This window comes from Lycium barbarum, chromosome 1 (genome assembly GCF_019175385.1).
Source record: "Lycium barbarum isolate Lr01 chromosome 1, ASM1917538v2, whole genome shotgun sequence".
In the NCBI taxonomy this organism is placed as follows: Eukaryota; Viridiplantae; Streptophyta; class Magnoliopsida; order Solanales; family Solanaceae; genus Lycium; species Lycium barbarum.
Genome location: NC_083337.1, coordinates 8,402,040 through 8,420,755, shown reverse-complemented (window position 1 = coordinate 8,420,755; position 18,716 = coordinate 8,402,040). Strand labels below are relative to the sequence as shown.

The 18,716-nt window shown below is 40.4% G+C and overlaps 1 long non-coding RNA gene across 1 annotated transcript; it reads left to right on the top strand.

Annotated features, from left to right (window-relative positions):
* The first annotated feature begins 4,212 nt into the window (after nt 1-4,212).
* Nucleotides 4,213-5,909, top strand: LOC132631018 (uncharacterized). The gene is made up of 3 exons (XR_009578799.1): nt 4,213-4,349; nt 5,307-5,577; nt 5,661-5,909. It is a non-coding gene; the product is annotated as an uncharacterized LOC132631018 (long non-coding RNA).
* The last annotated feature ends 12,807 nt before the right edge of the window (nt 5,910-18,716 follow it).

Here is an 18,716-nt window from a genome sequence, read left to right as displayed (position 1 = left end):
GTGTTACGCACGGGCCTAACATGACTAATTTAATTTATCTAATTTGGATAAAGTTCTCGAATACTTTCTACCTTACATTTACTTTATTACGTTATAACTATCATTAATTGAATCATGGCAACACATGAGAATACTATTTCATGGCAATAGATACAAATCAAAAGGGCTCTATGTACCCTTTCTAGTTATATTTACAAATTTCAGAGGGTAGAATATCTAGATATATGTGATGGAGACCTTTGAAGGTGAAACAATTGAACTCTTTCTCAAACAATTGAACTCTTTCTCTTGTGATGGAGCAGCCAGTAAGTTTTTAGTATAGGTTTCAAACACCAAAAGATAGAATTGTTTGAAAAAGAGCGGAACACAAAGTAGATACCCAAAAGCTAATCCAAATTGAAACATGTTAACACATGTTATTGTGAATAAGTTATATCTGGCAAGTGGACAACTTAACTGATGAACTGATACCAGAATCTTTGCTAAAATTAGGTTATCAGCTGGCACATTTCTTTTCCAACAATAAAGAGTGTCCCACCAACTCCCATTAGAAAGTAGCAAACCCAAACTTTCACAAATAGCAATTCAATCCCTTCATATAAGCAATTCAAACTCCTAAAACTTGTTCACATTCATCCTCTGCTAGGTCATGCTTAACACAAACACATAATTCACATGCTTCACAATAAAGATAAATGATTTGAATCATTTTGCTGCTATCTTTTCTGTCTTTCTCATCTTATTTACCCTCTTTCCACACCGTACCACTCACGCTCTAAAAATTAATCTATCACATTTCACAATCAAATAAATGAAATTTAACAAATCTAGTTTTGATATTAGGATTAAAAAAATACAGAACACGACTTTTTTTTTTTTTAGTTAGGAAAATAAACCAGCCACAACCTAAGTGGCTTATCAAGATTTTGCCTTGGACATTATTTCACTTTAAGTTATCTGCCTTCTGTTTGTTGAGCTATAATGGGCAATATAATAGCACTTCAATTCCTAAATTTTAAATCATACTTGTCAAATCTGATGCAAAGAGAAAGGAAAAAGTGATCGAAAGAGCAAACGGAGAGAAATAAAATTACTATATTTTCAAGTTTTAGACAGTTGGAAAAACATATATGATCCTGTCGAAACATAGAGAGACCAAAACAAATATACAACATAAAAGTTATGGATATAATTCTTCACGAACTCCTACACAGGTAGACAAAATTCTTGAATTCTCGAACTAATATCCAATGTCTTGTATATGTGTGTGTAAGTATTTCCTTTCTCTTCCCTTGTACCTTATATGACTATTATGAGAACATAAGCTTGTATTCGGGGGCGGAGCTGCAGCTGTGGAAGGGTGGTCAGATGAACACTCTTCGTCTAAAAATTATACTGTACATATAGGCTAAATATTACGTTTTGGAATAATATATTTATTTTTGAACACCCTTGAGACAGTAACGGACTTGGTCCAGTGGTGAAAGGTGGTCAGTAACGGAAGGTCGTGTGTTCTACCCGTCATTAATGCATTTTTTCGTAGTCCTTTGTTTTTAAAGGATTCTTTCAAAAAAACAAACAAAGCAGACCCAAAAAATTCTTTTAACTCTTCAAAGAGCCCAAACATCTGAGCTCCATTTTCTCTCTCTGCTCTTGAAACTATGTTCCGTTCTTGCCTTTTTTTTTTTTTTTTCTGTTCTTTTTTTACAATCAAAAATCAAATGGGAAGATTTCAATTTAAATTCCAAAATATTTTTAGCTCCAAACTTAACATTCCATGATAATAGAAATTCAAAATTGGACTTAGCAGTTTCCCTAAATGCGACTAAAGAAATTATTTGGGTAATTATACTTTGAAAAAAAGTTAATCCACAAATAACGAATCATATTAGTTTAATTTTTATAATCGAGGAAATCTCTAAGTACCAATAATGCATGGTTCGAAACGTAACAGCCAATGACTTTCACATTCTTTTGATGTAAATAATAGAGTGCGTTTATTTTTTTAACCTTATGTTTAGTATGATATTGAGTTAAACCGGAATCTTTCAGTTTTTTTTTTCTTTGTTCAAACTCGATTCTTTGTTTTTTCCCCCTTAGACATGTTTATTTTATCCTATGAATGACAGGATGTTTGTAAACGAATCTCGCTTTTTAAAAAAGAAATTTTCTTACCGGTGCACCCATTTATTAATTTTTTCTTTTGTTCGATGAACCCACTAACTTGGATTTTTTTTTTTTGTTTGCTTCTTCAAAGTTTAAACACCTTTAATGAAATTGCTGGCTCTGCCACTGCTTGTATTAGGCATCCATCACATGAAAAAGGCAGAGCTTAAACACCTCTAGATGAGGTAGAGGATTAATTAAAAAGACTAACTTGATTTTCAATAAGACACGCCGGACTTCATGAAGACCCATGCCATGCAGATGTCGAAATTTCATAAAGATTTAGTAAATGATATAAAATTATATACAACAACATACAAAGAACAGAGGACTAAGTACACTAAGAATATAACTGAAAATACCTTAAATAAGTTATAAACCTGTTGCACATCTGGATATCTCTTTTCTGCAAATTTTCGAATCAGACAATCATCATGAGCCAGTACCCAACAAAAGCATGTCACTTCATATAGCATAATGGATCCAAATATAATCGTCCACGATCAAGAGGGAAAACAATCAGCTGCCAAGACCCATTTTGCAGTATGATTACACAGACTGTTGCCTTTTTCTTGCTCAATCTCAACCAAATAATCGACATTTTCATCCTCAACTGACACAGAGCATCTTGTTTTTATATGACCATTAAAAAATTGTTTGTATGCATATTTCTACTTACCAATATATCAAATGAAAAGAAATCAATGAAACTAATTATGTACTATACTTGAGTGCTTAAATAGATAGAGATGGAGACAGAATGAAAGCTTTATACTAATTGTGAATCCTGGAATTATATGAAAATATTAACCTTATTCATTCTCTTTTCTTAAAATAAAAAAAAATAAAAAATTCTCTATATTCCTGTACTGTATGGGAATCTGTGTACAAATAATTTAAACCATGAGTTGAATAATATATAGTTTAATAATCACGTGCACAAAAAGCAATTCACTCTAGGTCCTTGAAACTCAAATGTATACACACAGACACATTAATGCATAGTTTATGTATCATGTAATAACATTAGATGTTCCATCTTTCAATACTTGGAGTAGTTAGTTAACAATTACCCTTTAGACGAACTAATATGTAGCTTCCTTTAGATCTTTACAGATCAATTAAATTTAATTTATTATTAAATGCTAGTGAATTTGCAAACACATCTTCAATAAAGAATCTGTAGTTTTCCAGGTCATACCTATCGTAGCCAAAACATCTTTCAGATGTCCCCTCTATTTGTGTTATCAAAGGTTCTGATTTCACAACAATAGATGTTTATGTATATCTTTAATATTAATTTTGAAAATTATTTGGTCGTTTCAGGTATGTCTTCAAACATCTTGGCTGAACTCTTCTTTTCTGTTCCTTTCTTGAAAAGTACTGTTGAGAGAGGTGTTGATATTTGCACACACTGAGGGTGTTGCTATTCCCTTGAACAATATAATCATAATTGCATAATTTCTGTGAGGTATACTGAAGCAAAAAAATATGTTGCAGAGAGTTTCTACTTATTTGCAGAAACTCCTCTTTTAAAAATCTTCCTTTATCTCTTACGGTCTGATTAAGTACTTTGTTTAATGCTTTCGATTTATGACTTTTTGACTTCAATTCCACATCTGGAGTATATACCGTACTAAGTGTTCCATTATTTAATCGTTCCTTTAAGTAGCTTAATCGGGGTACAGAAATGGATTTTGTATTCATGTTGTACAGGTTAAAAATGACACTAAGAATGTGAAGTTTTTGGAGCTTTTACTCTTTATCAGCACAGAATTACTTGAGGAAATCTCCCTGGTATATAAGTGATCTATCTTTTGTAGAGCTTGGAAGTTAGGCAAGTTTCGACCTGTGTGTTCTTTGGCTTTAAAATTTAAAGCCAGGGTATTTTCATCATTCCATGTAGTTGTGTACGTGTCTAGAAATACCTCCATTTAGGTTACGTGGCTTTACCTCTTCCTCCCAGCACATAATAATTCTACAGAATTCTCTGATAACTTTTCCAATGTCATTCTTTATCCGGCCATCTTGTTCGATATTTGTGGGAACGAGGGTTCTGGAAGGAGAGACGAGGTTAAAATGCCAGTATTCGAGGGATAACGAGGTGTGTGGGAACAAGGAGGGCTCTGAAAGTAGAGGAATGATGATAATGAGATGTTGGTGCATTCATTTTATTGTAGCCCGTAAGCGTCTCATTGACTTGATAAATTTTTTCTACTTTTTTACTTGGATTTTATTCTCTGTTGGTGACTTTATGCTACTACAAGGTTTTTCTCTGCTTACAAATCCTTCATTCTTGATCTCGGAGTCGAAAAAAAATTGCCTTGGTGACTGCTGAGATAGCTTATTGCATTGCCTGAAACATTTAACACTTCAATCCAAAGCCTTATATATTCACTTTTATTTAGTTGGGAAGATGATAATATCATCTAGATTCAAATACTACCTCTTTTGCTTAAATTTTTCCCTGTAACATTTGAAAATGTATAATAAAATCATTATTTGTTTGGTATAATATGCTTTTTGGTATAATAGTTAACTTAGAAGATAGCTACATCATTTATTTTGGCGTCAATGCTCTGTGGCAATTAACTTTTTAACTTTTATATTGAAATCGTCCTCTGTTGAAAAAAATTGCATTGATTAACTTGTGATGCATAACAATAACATAAATGTGTGTCTGTTTTATAAAGATCTATTCATGATATTCTTCTATTCACAATAACATGGGATTGGAAAAAAACAATACAAAGATAGATCTTACATATAATAAGTACGAGTACTGCAGTAATGCTTTTGCACATAAAAAGGAGGAAAAGAGTTTGTAGAGTTTTGGCATGCCTGAAGGCAAAGTTCTGCCTTAAAGCAGAGTTTGCTTCAAAACTTGCTACAAAATTCTATCTTGCGAAAATAGACTGGATTCAAAGACAGAATTATACAAGTTCTACTCTTGAAGTAGTTCAATTCATGCTAAAAGTCATTAATTGGATAGACAATCAATAAGGATTTAAATAACTTATGGAGTCCCACCTTCTTGAAAAGTCAATCTTGAAAATCATGCATTGAATCTTTTGTTGCGACACTTCAATGTGTAAACCAGCTCAGTCCCTAAAGATTATAATGCTTTTTCTATTTACCAGTTCAAAAAGAATGCTTTTTTCATTTATGGGCAAGTCGAACTCCTAGCCAGGGAGAAAAGCTTATGCATCAAGAAGACTTTCATTCTGCACATTCAGAGGTGTTCTGAAGCCAATTATGGTTGATCTTTTACTTCCTCCATCACCTTCTTCATCCAGGAACAACTGTATATTCACCCATGGACATGATGTTACCACTCATTCAATCTCAAATCTAACTAAAGCTTTTTCCAAATGATGTTGCGTTCTTCAATTGGTAAATTATGGACCTTTGGTAAGCTTTCCTTCAAGTAATTCCAGTAAGAAATTTACATGGATTTATGTTGGTTCTCATTGTTCTTTCATAATGTCTAACAGGTACTAAATTTTCACATCAGGAATCTTCTCCTCTGGACCTTTGGCTTTGACATCGACCATATTGAAATATATATGTATTTGAAACTGAAGCTGGATGATTGCAAAGGCTGAGGACAATTTTCTTTCACTTTGACCTATCAGTCAGGGATCACTGTGCAAGTAAATTTAAACTCTGATGAATCCATGCTTAATATGCGGCCGTATGTCATTGCAGGACATATGCATCTTTGCTCAATTTTCCCAATTCATGCGCTATACACTGAAAAATGATGCCCTTTCAGGGAAAACACTGATAAACAAGGGGTGGAGTTATTGAAGAATGTATTGGCCTTGGAAAGTATGCTTTGAAACTAAGCTCTGTAGCTTTCAGGAGCATGTGGCGCTGTAATACAGAGGTACAGCTTGTAGATTTAATCCGGTGAGATTTCTCAAGCATGGCATCTCTTTAACTCGTGAATTATAAATATTTGCCCTCCATGCTAAAGCACAGACTGACTTGCAGGATTAGCTGCGATGATCCATCTGTACTTGTGATTGCAGACCACCCTTATGCAGCTGCCGGCCATATCATGTTGTCTAATCAGGTCGGTTATTGAATTGAATCATGCTTTGTGCTCTTTGCTAATTACTTTCTTGAATTTTTATAGTTTTAAAGATAAAATTTAGCTGATTCCAAGACGAGGATAACTTGATCCACTAACTTATAGTTACTTACCTGATGATCATGTTCTCTAATCAGGTCTGTTATTGATTGAATCGTGCTTTGTGCTCTTTGCTAATTACTTTCTTGAATTTGTATAGTTTAAACGATAAAATTTAGGTGATTCCAAGACGAGGATGACTTGCTCCACTAATTTATAGTTACTTACCTGATGATCCATTTAAATTGTTTTTCAAATCTTTCTGTTAGTGTGAGTCTAATTTTTAGAGGTCACAACTTGATTTTGCTTCTCTTTATAGTGTACAACAGTTATATGAAACCTACCGGCTTTATTTCATTGTTTTAATCCATGTTGATCACATAATCTGTAGAATCCAAAAACCGATAACACAAAAGGTAAAAGGAGTGTGCTGCATACCTACCTCAAAACACGTATGTTAATGGTATACGTCCCCAATAGCATGTTTATGGTTCTCCTTTACTTCACATTGCTGGTTTATAGGCCCACACTAGATGAATTAATAATTTACTCTAAATTTTTTTAATTTTACTGCTTTCAACGATAAAAAATCATGTTGTATATTTAATTCGTGATGGGAGTGAAACAGAAGATACTTTTAAGGTAGTAGAACTTCAGTTTGATCTTTCCTCGGCTTTTTTCTTTTAGTGCAAAAATAAGAATGTAAATAATTTATCAAATGCTAGATTTCATTAGTTTTATCTAATAGTCATGAGCAGAGTATGCTTTTCTCCTTTGCACTACAGTGAACATTTTGGTTGAGGATAGTGCTGAATTCTATTGGTTTATGTCTGAACGGGGAAGAAGTAATAACATATTCTATGATGACGTGTTTCAATAATGTGTAGTCATGAGATAATGAGAGCAAAAAAAGTTACCCCCTTGAATTAGTCAAGGTGCCGCAAGCTTAGCCCGGACACCGCGATAATTTAAAAAAATGGGGGGGGGGGGGGGGGGGGGGGGGGGAAATAGTAGCATGTTATATGACGATGTAGCTCATGAAGAATAATATAGTATACACAAAAATAATAGCATGCACTTTCCCATTCTTTAACTTGGTACTACAAAGTTAAATTGTCTCTATAATCAAATCTGGGAAGAACAAGAGGAGCTAGCTGGATCGGTTGTGTTTTTTCTCGTATGAGACTATGACATCTATAATTAAAACATGAAGCTATGTGACCAATGAGGGAGATTAGTAGAACTATCAGCATAGAAAGAGGAGAAAGGAACAAAAGAATGGCAATTGTGCCCAGCAGCCTGGTGAGGGCTGATTGTCTGAGAATTAGACCAAGGGAGTGCCTGCTGAACTTGCTTTTCATGAGATCGGGTGAGGGTGTCATAAAGGGTCTAAAAAGTCGGACAGATAGGTTTAGTGAACTGGGTAAATCCATACTCTTTACGGCTGAAACAAATCTACAAGATAACATCGCTGTGACCTTTTTTATTGTTAACTCCTCACTGCTAGCCATGAAATTGATTGTTGTCTACTTGCTGAAACATATTTCTGCGTTAGCTTGCGATCTTTCGTATTCTATATCCCTTGCTTGTGTTGTAAGATCATGTTAAATTCATGTTTTATTCTTGTTTACCCCGGATTTCGGTAACAATTAAATTTGTAAGTGAGTTATAGGATATGTGGATGAATTTTAATCTACTTTGATTGATATGAAATGTATAGGGATTTGTTGCAATATATATATGTATGATTGTTGTGAGCAAGTGTATCGAAATTGGTGATTTACACTAAATATATGTGTTAAGTAATATGTAACTATTGGATGAGTAAATAAAGCTAAAGAAGAACACACAAATCCGGATCAATATCAGAGAGAGAGAGAGAGCTTTTATATATTTGGCTATTACAATGTTCTAGATCTGAAAAGCTAACCCCAAAAAGAGGGAGAATGTCCTCTATTTATAGGTATGCCTTATGGGCCTTTAATGCAACACAAAAGCCCTTAAAAATAAAGAAACCCTAAAAAGGATAAGGTAGGACTGTACGGTCTGACACCCGTACGGTCGTCAGTACAAAATGGTAGAACGGTTTCCTGACGCGTGGCAACATTGAATCGGTTAACCGGACCAACGGACACGTTGGGTTTTAATTGGCGAACCCGGACCAACAAACACGTTGAGTTTGGATCGGCATACCCGGACCAACGGACATACTTTTCTTTTCTCGGGTCAACTGCATCCGGTGCAATACCCCGGTATGAAGAAAAGACCGAACATGCTCATGCTCATTTGGACTTACCCTCGGCCCCGGTCTCACCGGTCATACATTGACCCGGTTTTACCGTATACAGATAGTCCCCACACTTTCCGGACCGTAGTTTAACAGGAGTAACGGGAAGTGGATAAGTCACAAAATCGGTGGTTCCAAGTCACAAAACCGGTGGTTCCATGAGCTCGTTCTTATCTTCAAATTTGGCGGGAATAGTTATGTCACGTCTTTCTGACATCGGCCACGTGTTTCGTCCCAAGTGGTTGACCTTAGGAACCGCCTTAACCCACGTCTCATTAATTGTGGGACACGTGTCGCCACTTGATTGGTCGTTGTTTGTAACCGCTGCAGTATATCGCCTATATAAGGCCCAAAGCTGCTTCATTTTTTCATTTTCTCTCTCACTTTCACTTCACATATGTTACTTTGATCGTAAGAGCATCTTTGCTAACTCTTTCATTTGTTATTTTGCATCTTTCAACTGCCTCTTCCATCCTTTTAATATTTCCTCCTTCATTGTTTCGCTCTTGAATCTTCCATCTGCCACTTCAAATTTCCAAATTTTCACACTCTTTCATCTTCAAAATGTCTGCCAACACCGAATCTACTTCCCAGGACGTCCCTTCGGTTTCTTCCCCGGGAGCCGAACCTGTTTCAAAACCCAAAGCTAAGACCTTCGTGGAACCGACTGCCCTGGACATAATACCGTACAAGCCCAATTACAACCATGAATTTGACGTCGAGAAGCCATCCCCAATCGCGGATAGGGGTTTCGACGTAAGGCGATACCCTTCGTCTATTACGGAGAATCTCCTCCCTCGGGTCCGGGCCACATGTGGATGGGATAAGCATACGGTGCAAGTGTTCGCCCCCGGGCCCGACGAGTCCATTACCGATCACAGAGAAGGTTTCCTATACGTTTACATGTATCCGTTCACGCTCAAATTTGATCCTCCAATTGATCCGGTTATTTTCGAGATATGTCGGACTTACAACGTGACCTTGGCCCAAATTGGGCCGATTATTTGGAGGATCGTGGCCTGCCTCCGCCTATTGGCCAATAACGCCAAAAGGGAATTCACATTGGCGCATTTCGTCCGGTTGTATTCTCCGAGAATCTTCCAAGGGGCGTGATAAAGGTCGCCAAACGAGGTTAGAACCCGATTCTTTCCAAACTTGATGAGGATAGAGATCGAGAATGGTTGGAACGTTATGTCCGGGTGAGGACCGCACACATTATTCCGGCTGATCACATGCCCTTTCCGAAAAAGTGGAATGATAGACGTAAGTTTCTCAATTGTCTCCCTTCTATAATTGTTTTTCCTCTTTACTTTGTCGAAATTTGCTCCCTTACACGCATATGTGAATTTTTTTTTAAGCCGAGGCATGGATACCTTCAGCTGTCTGGAACCTTTCCGAGTAGGTTGGGGTGATCATTAGCCAACACCCTCATTTAGAACGGACATGGGGGGACCTGTCCCGTGGCCGGTGGGTTGCCCAAAATCATGGTAATCTTTTCCTTGATTCGATATTTATTGCATCCTCCCGTTTTTCCTTTTCTTTCTATAACTCCTTTGGTATTCAGGTTCGCCCAAGGGCTCGGTGGAACCAAGACCCGAATCAACGGTCGAGCCTACCGGCTCCTAAATTTGATACGGCAGGGTCATCCCGGCTCATTGCTGCAGCCGGAAAGAGACAGAGAAAGCCCTCGGCCAAAGGGCAGAAACAAAAGAAAAGGGGAGGGCGTTGTTCGGACCCTGAGGGATGAACCAAAGTCCGACATTCTTATTTGAAGGGTTGGTGAGGGCCCCTTCGTCGCCTCTGTTCCGGAAGAGGAAACTACCATTCCGCCCTTACCTACAACTAGGGAAGGACCTTCCATTCCGACCCCGCACACAAGTGGGGAAGAAGATGTTCTTTTTCCAATTCCTCTAAGGTCAATTGAATTTATCGACATTTCAGGTGATGTTTCACCCGAAGAGGCTCCCTTGAAGAGGCCTAGAAGATCCGGACTATCTTTGGATATTGAAGCCGAACAAAGGGTAGAGTCGGCCCCTGATAACGAGGCTACAATGGCTACCAGCCCACTGCCCGATGGTAACCAAGATACTACATCCGAGGCACCTGCTTCTACCGAGGCTGCTGAAGCGGTTCCGGCTTCTCCTACTGCTCCGAGGTCCGATAACCTGGACGACATGTTCTCGGATATCCCTTCTGCAATCGGGGAAGCAGCTGGGTTCGGACATCTTCCTATTCCTCGAGCCATGAGGGCAGCTAGCTAGGCCACTGAAACGGGTGCAAGGGATTCCCTTGTAGGTATCTTCCCGGCCCCCAGTGTGGAACCGAGAAGGACGAGGTCAGCCGTGATTACCGTCCCCGACGATTGTAGCTTTTTGTCCCGTCCTGTGGAACTAGCTAGTTATCTGAGGCCACTTATTTCGGACTCGAATAAGAGAAAGATGGTTGGGGTCCCTTGGCAGTGCCTTATTAACGAAGGCATGCATGCAGGCAACCGGGTAAGCTTTACACTCAATCTTTCCATAATTCAATGTGATTTTCGACTCTCGCTTATCCAACTTAACTCGATTTATTTCTTCTACAGAGTGTTGTGCTCATTAATGAGGGCTTTGTCCATGCCCAACACGAGGTTGACGGCTTAAAGGGCCAGTTAGAGGCCCAGGGCCAAGAAACAGAGAAGTTCCAACACCTCCTGCAGGAAAAAAAAAACCAACTGAACCGGTCCACTTCTTTTCTCAACCTTCAACCCGAGCTCGATGCGTCAAAGGCAGAAAATCTTCGCTTAAAGGCCGAGTTGGCCGATATGGTTGAAAAGAATCGGCTCCTTAAAGCGGATAATGTCGGTCTTAACCGGGACAATGCCCATGTTATTTCAAGGCTTGGTGAACTCGAGGCCACCATTTCCCAACTTCGAAGTGAACTTGACTTGGTCAAGGCCGATGTCGTGAGGATGGCAGAAAGGCATCAGCAGCTTGAATTCAATAGTGTTAATGACAAGGAGAAGTTGAGGGTGGTCGAACAGAAAGCCGAGAGATGATCCCGGATTAGTGACGAGCTCAAGAGCAAGCTCGAGGAGGCTGTAGAGGCCAATGATGTGCTTCAGGCCGAGCTTGATTCGGCTAATCAAATTCAAATAGTTCTTCTCGAAGAGAGATCCGAACTAGAGGCAAAATTGACAAAAGCCGAGGCCGACCTAGATGTGTCCCTCAAAAACACGGAGACTGCCGAGGCTCGTTCTACGATTCTGGTTGAGTATGAGCGGTGGAAATCCCAGAAGATTACCCTCGAAGAGGTTGAAAAGGGGTTAGGGGACCTCCAGGCCCGGATACTCGAAGCCAAATAAATTGAGGAGAGGGCCAAGAAAGCTCTCGATGCTGAGTCTGAAGATTCTTAGCAGACAGTTTTCGAGAATTCCGGTTCCAACCATACCGGGTAGATCAGGGCCTGTACGAGCCTTTATTTTTTATTTTGTTTTCGCTTTTGACTTATGTGAAAAGTCCAAATGTAAAGACTTGGTTTTATATATGAAATGCGTATTTCCCAAAAGACCCTATTGTTTTCTTCATTCTTTTATCTGAATGTATGTTATGTCATTTGCCTTAATCGTTTATCCAGCAAAGGATGATCCAATGTTTGGAATCACCTCTTTGTCCGAATTGCGCCTATCTTAACTCATTAAGTATTGGTTTTTTCTTCGTTTGGTACGTTTTTTACCGAGGATTTTATCGAATGATTTGCCCGGGGGGATTATTTATGCTTCGTGAATTCAGACATCTCTGAATCACGTTGGGTATTTTGGGTCGAGGTTTTTAAGTTGTTTGAACCTTTTCCGACCGTTTGCTTATAATAGATTAGGTTTGAATACCTGAATCCCTGCCTTTTGTCAAGTTTTGAGACGGCAGTCCCCATTCGAGGGTGTTAAAAGATTTTGGCTCGGTTCAACGTGACCTTGTTGCCTTTGCCGAATTTCGACGATAGTCCCCGGTATAGGGCATTTAATAAAGAGACATGCCCGAGACATTTTTTCATAACGCTTCTTTATATTGCACGTACATAATATAGGGATTTCATCCGCTTGCTTCTATTTTTTGCCGTAGCAAATAATAAGTGGACACAATTCGTTTTTTATCGTTGAGTCCTTACATCAAAACCTAACACAGAAGGTCCGGGTTTACACAAAAATAAGAAACATAAAATTTTGATGATCTTTCCGGGATAGCACTTAACATTGTTTCTTCATCCGCTTTGGTGAGTTGGAACTCATTCAACCTTTCCAAGATAAGCCTCGATGTGGGTATGATAGTCCCCTAGTGTTTATCCGAGCTGCATGATCGGGTAAGCACTATTAAGTCCCCACTCGAGGGGCAGGCCCTCCTTTTCCGGGCACTTTGCCTTGTTTTCATAGTAATACGTTGTACTTGTTGCCTCATTAAAAACCTTATCGAAAAACCCACTTCGGGACAAAACCGTACTAAGGAAAAGAGTGCAACACATGTTTTCAGACCTAACTTCATTCGGTACTTCTTCTGCAAAAAAGGATAGGTTAATAAAAGGTGATCACTGGGGTAGGCATCCATACCTTAGCAATAGTATCTCTTCAAATGAGCCACATTCCAGTTATTGCGCAACCATTGTCCGTCCATGGATTCCAGTTCGTACGATCTTTTGCCCGTTACTCCGGTTATCTTGTACGGCCCTTCCCAGTTCGGACCCAACTTCCCGTTATTGGGATCCTTCGTGTTAAAGGTAACTTTCCGACGTACCAAGTCCCCAACTCAAAAATGCCAAAGATTGGCCCTCCAATTGTAGTACCTCTCGATTCTTTGCTTTTGAGCTGCTAAACGGACCAGCGCATTTTCGCATAGTTTGTCCGCCAGGTTGAGTTTTACGGCCATAGCCTTCTCGTTTGACTCGCTGGTGACGTATTTAAACCGGAGGCTCGGTTCGCCAACCTCTACGTGAATCAGAGCTTCGGCCTCGTAGACCAACGAGAAAGGTGTTTCTCCCGTGCTTCATTTCGACGTAATCCTGTAAGCCCATAATACCTCCGGCAGAACTTCCTTCCATTTATGTTTCGATGTTTCAAGTCTTTTTCTTAGATTTTGAATGATTGTTTTGTTCGTGGATTCAGTTTGTCCATTTGCACTCGGGTGATACGGAGTCGATACAATCTTCTTGATCTTCAACCCTTCGAGGAAATTATTGACCTTGCTACCAACGAACTGAGGATCGTTGTCACACGTTATTTCGGCCGGGATGCCGAAAAGACAGATAATATGGTCCCATATGAAGTCAATAACCTCATTTTCTCAAATCTTTTCGAAGGTCTGCGCTTCAACCCATTTAGAGAAATAGTCAGTCATAAACAGAATGAAACGAGCCTTACCTGGTGCCCATGGCAAAGGGCCAACGATGTCCATTCCCCACTTCATGAACGGCCAAGGTGACACCACCAGGTTGGTGAATCATCGGGGCATGCCTTCGACACCCGTCTCATTTCCAAACAAAATTCTTCGCATCATCATCCATCCGGTTCTAGTAATAACCGACTCTGATAATTTTTTGAACCAAAGACTCCGCATCATAATGATTACCACAGGTACCCTCGTGGACTTCTCTCATCACGTAATCTGTTTCTCCGGGACCCAACCACTTGGCTAGAGGTCCGAAGAAAGACCATCGTTACAATTGACCGTCTATTAAGTAGAACTGTGCTGCTTTGGTCCAGAGTGATCGTGATTCCTTTGGGTCGCTCGGGAGTTTCCCATTTTGCAAGTAGTCGATGTATCTGTTGCGCCAATCCCAAGTTAGACCCATTGTGTTTATCTCGGCCTGCCCGTTTTCTACCGCCAAATTCATCAACTGCACTACGGTACCAGGGTTGATTTCCTCGCTTCGACTGAAGAGCCCAAATTGGCCAATGCATCGACTTCGTTATTCTGTTCCCTGGGTACATGCTGCATGATCCATTCTTTAAACCGGTGTAGTATCACATGAGTTTTCTCCAAGTATCTTTGCATACGCTCATCCTTGACCTCGAAGATACCATTTACCTGGTTAACGAACAAGAGAGAGTCGCATTTTTCTTCGATTATTTTGGCTCCCAGACTCCGAGCCAATTTCAAACCTGCAATCATAGCCTCATACTCGGCTTCATTGTTAGTCAATTTAATGGTTTTAATCTACTGTCTAATGGCATCACCGGCGGGGGCTTTAAGGACAATGGCCAACCCGAAACGTTTTAGGTTCGAAGCCCCATCTGTGTGTAGAGACCAGATACCCGAAGCCTTTCCCGAAGTTAGAAAAAGTTCTTTCTCAACCTCGAGAACCATGGCGGGGGTAAAGTCTGCCACAAAATCGGCTAAGACTTGAGACTTAATAGCTGTTCTAGGCTTATATTCAATATCATATCCGCTAATCTCTACGACCCATTTGGTCAGTATACCTGATAACTCCGGTTTATGCATGACGTTTTTTAGCGGGTAAGTGGTTACTACACATATCGAATGGCATTGAAAGTAAGGTTTCAGCTTTCTTGACGCACTTACCAAAGCTAAAGCTAGATTTTCGAGGTGTGGATAACGAGTCTCCGCATCCCCTAAAGTCCTACTCACATAATATGTTGAAAATTGCGTACCTTCTTCTTCTCGGACCAAAACACTGCTTACTGCTACCTCGGACACAGCAAGGTATGGAAATAACTGTTCGTCTGCCTTCGGTGTGTGCAGCAGAGGCGGACTCGATAAGTATCTTTTTAATTCCTGCAAAGCCTTTTGGCATTCCGGTGTCCAGACAAAGTCATTCTTCTTCCTCGGTAATGAGAAGAAACGGTGACTTTTATCCGAAGACCTCGAAATGAAATGGCTCGGTGCTATCCTTCCGGTGAGCCTCTGCACTCCCTTGACGTTGTTCACCACCTCAATATCCTCGATGGCTTTGATCTTGTCCGGGCTAATTTCAATTCCCCGGTTCAACACCATGAAACCCAAAAATTTGCCTGATCGGACACTGAAGGCACATTTCTCCGAGTTAAGCTTCATGTTGTATTTGCGAAGTACATCAAAGGTTTCCTGCAAATGTTTTAAATGGTCCTCTGTTTCCAGGGACTTGACTACCATGTCATCAATATAAACTTCCATTGTTTTCCCTATCTGCTCTTCGAACATTCCATTAACTAGGTGTTAGTAAGTTGCTCCGGCATTTTTTAACTCGAATGGCATAACGTTATAACAGTAAGTCCCGTATTGGATAATAAAGGATGTTTTCTCTTGATCCTCCGGGTGCATCCTAATTTGGTTGTACTCAGAGTAAGCATCGAGAAAACTTAACATCTCATGCCCAGCCGTTGAATCGATCATCCGATCGATGTGAGGCATCAGAAACGAATCCTTAGGGCGTGCTTTGTTCAAATCCTTATAATCAACACACATTTTAAATTTATTGCCTTTCTTTGGCACCACCACTACATTAGCTAGCCAATCCGGGTATTTTACCTCCTGGATAGAGCCTATTTTTAAAAGCTTTATTACCTCGTCTTTTACGAAGGCATGTTTTGCTCAGCCATTGGCCTCCTTTTCTGCTTTATCAGGGGAAATCTCTTATCGAGGCTGAGCTTATGAGTCGTGACTTCCAGTTGCACACCTGTCATGTCTATATGGTACCACGAAAAACAGTCGGCATTAGCTTGAAGAAATTTAATTAACTTGTTTCTGAGTTCCGAGGTTAACCCCGTGCCCAGGTATACCTTTCTATCCAGTAGATGTTCGACCAAGATGACTAGTTCCAGCTCCTCCACGGTGGATTTGGTTCCATCCGAGTCATCTGGTAGTACAAACGATCTGGGTACGCCGAAATCGTCCTTTTCACCAACCAGTCCCATCCCTTCTGCTCCGCTTTCGAACCCATGTCCTTTAATTGCTATTTGGTGTCCTTGCCCCCGATTAATTCATCGTCTCTTTGATTCAGCTTTTTCGGAAAAAGTGGCATTTTCTCGATCGCGAACATCTCTCTTACAGCCGGTTGTTCACCTCGGATAGTTTTTATCCCCTCCGGGATTGGGAACTTCAGCAACTGGTGTAGTGTTGATGGTATTGCTCTCATGCTATGAATTATGGTCTATCGAGCAAAGCTTTATACTTCATATCTCCCTCGATGACATAGAATACTGTCTGCTGTATGGTGCCGTCAATGTTGACCGGCAAAAAAATCTCTCCCTTCGTGATTTCACTTGCCATATTGAACCCACTGAGTACTCGGGCTACCAGTACAATCTGGTCGAGTAGCCTTAGTTGTTCTACTACTTTCCACCGGATGATGTTGGCCGAACTACCTGGGTCAATCAAAATACGTTTAACTTGTGATTTGAAAATAAGGATAGAAATTACCAATGCATCATTGTGCGGTTGCATGATGCCTTGTGCATCCTCGTTACTAAAAGAGATGGATCCCTCGGGTACATAGTCCCGGTTGCGCTTCTCTCGTACAATGGAAACCTTTGTTCGTTTCATCACCAGGCCTCGTGGAGCATCCGTTCCCCCAATTATCATATTGATTACATGTTGAGGTTCCACCGGATCAGCACGTTTGTGACTCTCCCTTTCTTTGTAGTGGTTTTTGGCTCTTTCACTCAGGAATTCTCGAAGGTGGCCATTCTTCAATAAACGAGCCACCTCATCCCTTAACTAACGACAATTTTCAGTTCTGTGCCCATGTGTCTCATGATATTCACACACCACGCTCGGATCCCGTTGACCTGGGTCTGACCTCAATGGTCTTGGCCATCTAGCCTCTGTGATACGGCTGATAGCTGAGACGAGGTCCGAGGTGTTGACGTTGAAGTTGTACTCTGATAGCCTCGGTACGTTGTTGTTGCTAGCCGAATTCCAAGCATCACTTTTAAATGACAGGCCTCTACTGTTTGACGGGCATTCGGGCCGTTTATCGCCCCTACCCGAGAAGTGACTGGGGCGACCCTCGACTTGTTCGACCTGAAGCTCGATTTTTCCGAATGAGAGTATGGGCGGTACCTTTCCCTCGATGGTCGCGTCTCCGGCTCATAATTTTTCCACGACCTTTCAGAGCTTTTGCTCATATTTATGGGTCCCATGGAAAGTTCGAGTTGGTCATCCTCTACCTGAATCTTTGATTCGTATCTATTATGTACATCTGCCCAGGTTACAGCCTCATATTCTAATAAGTTTTCTTTCAGTTTCAATGAAGCAGTCGAGCTCTGAGGATTAAGCCCTTGGGTGAAAACTTGTGCAGCCCATTCTTTCGGAACCGGAGGAAGCTCCATCCGTTCCCTTTGGAAGCGGTTCACAAATTCTCATAACAACTCATCGTCCCTTTGGGCTATTAAGAAGATGTCCACATTCCGGGCTTGCACCTTTTTAGCTCCGGCATAGGCTTTGATGAATGCATCTGCGAGCATCTCGAAGGAAGTGATAGAATGCTCGGGCAGATGGTCATACCAGGTCAACGCTCCTTTCGATAGTGTTTCCCCAATTTTTTCAACAACACGGACTCAATTTCATCCTCTTCGATATCATTGCCTTGTATGGCACAGGTGTACAAAGTCACGTGCTCCTGCGGGTCCATTGTACCATCGTATTTCGGTATATCCGGCATCTTGAACATCTTCGGGATTAACATCGGAGCCGCACTAGGAGGGAAAGGCCTTTGAATGTACCTCTTTGAATCCGGCCCTTTCAGAATCGGTGGAGCTCCCTGGATCTGATCCACCCGAGAGTTATATGTTTCCACCCTCTTCTCCGTTGAATCTACCCATTTTTTCAAGATCTCGAGCATCTTTAGAACTTCGGTGGATGATCCAGCTCCGGATCCATTACTCTCGACTACCCGTGTTTCATCCCTCCTGTTATACCCTATTTTAACCGGAGTCAAAATAGTTTACAACATCCCGATAATTTCGGGGTTAATTAGAGTTAGGGAGTCGCCACCTAATTATTTATGGTGAATTAGGACACCTAAAGTTCATTAAAGTTATTTTTAAAGTTTACTCCGTTTTAAGGTCTACGAAACCAAATGACTATAGGTACGGGTTCAACTAATTTAAAGGGAAGGTATTAGGCATCCTTTAAATTTCATTAATAATGGTTAACCGATCGGACT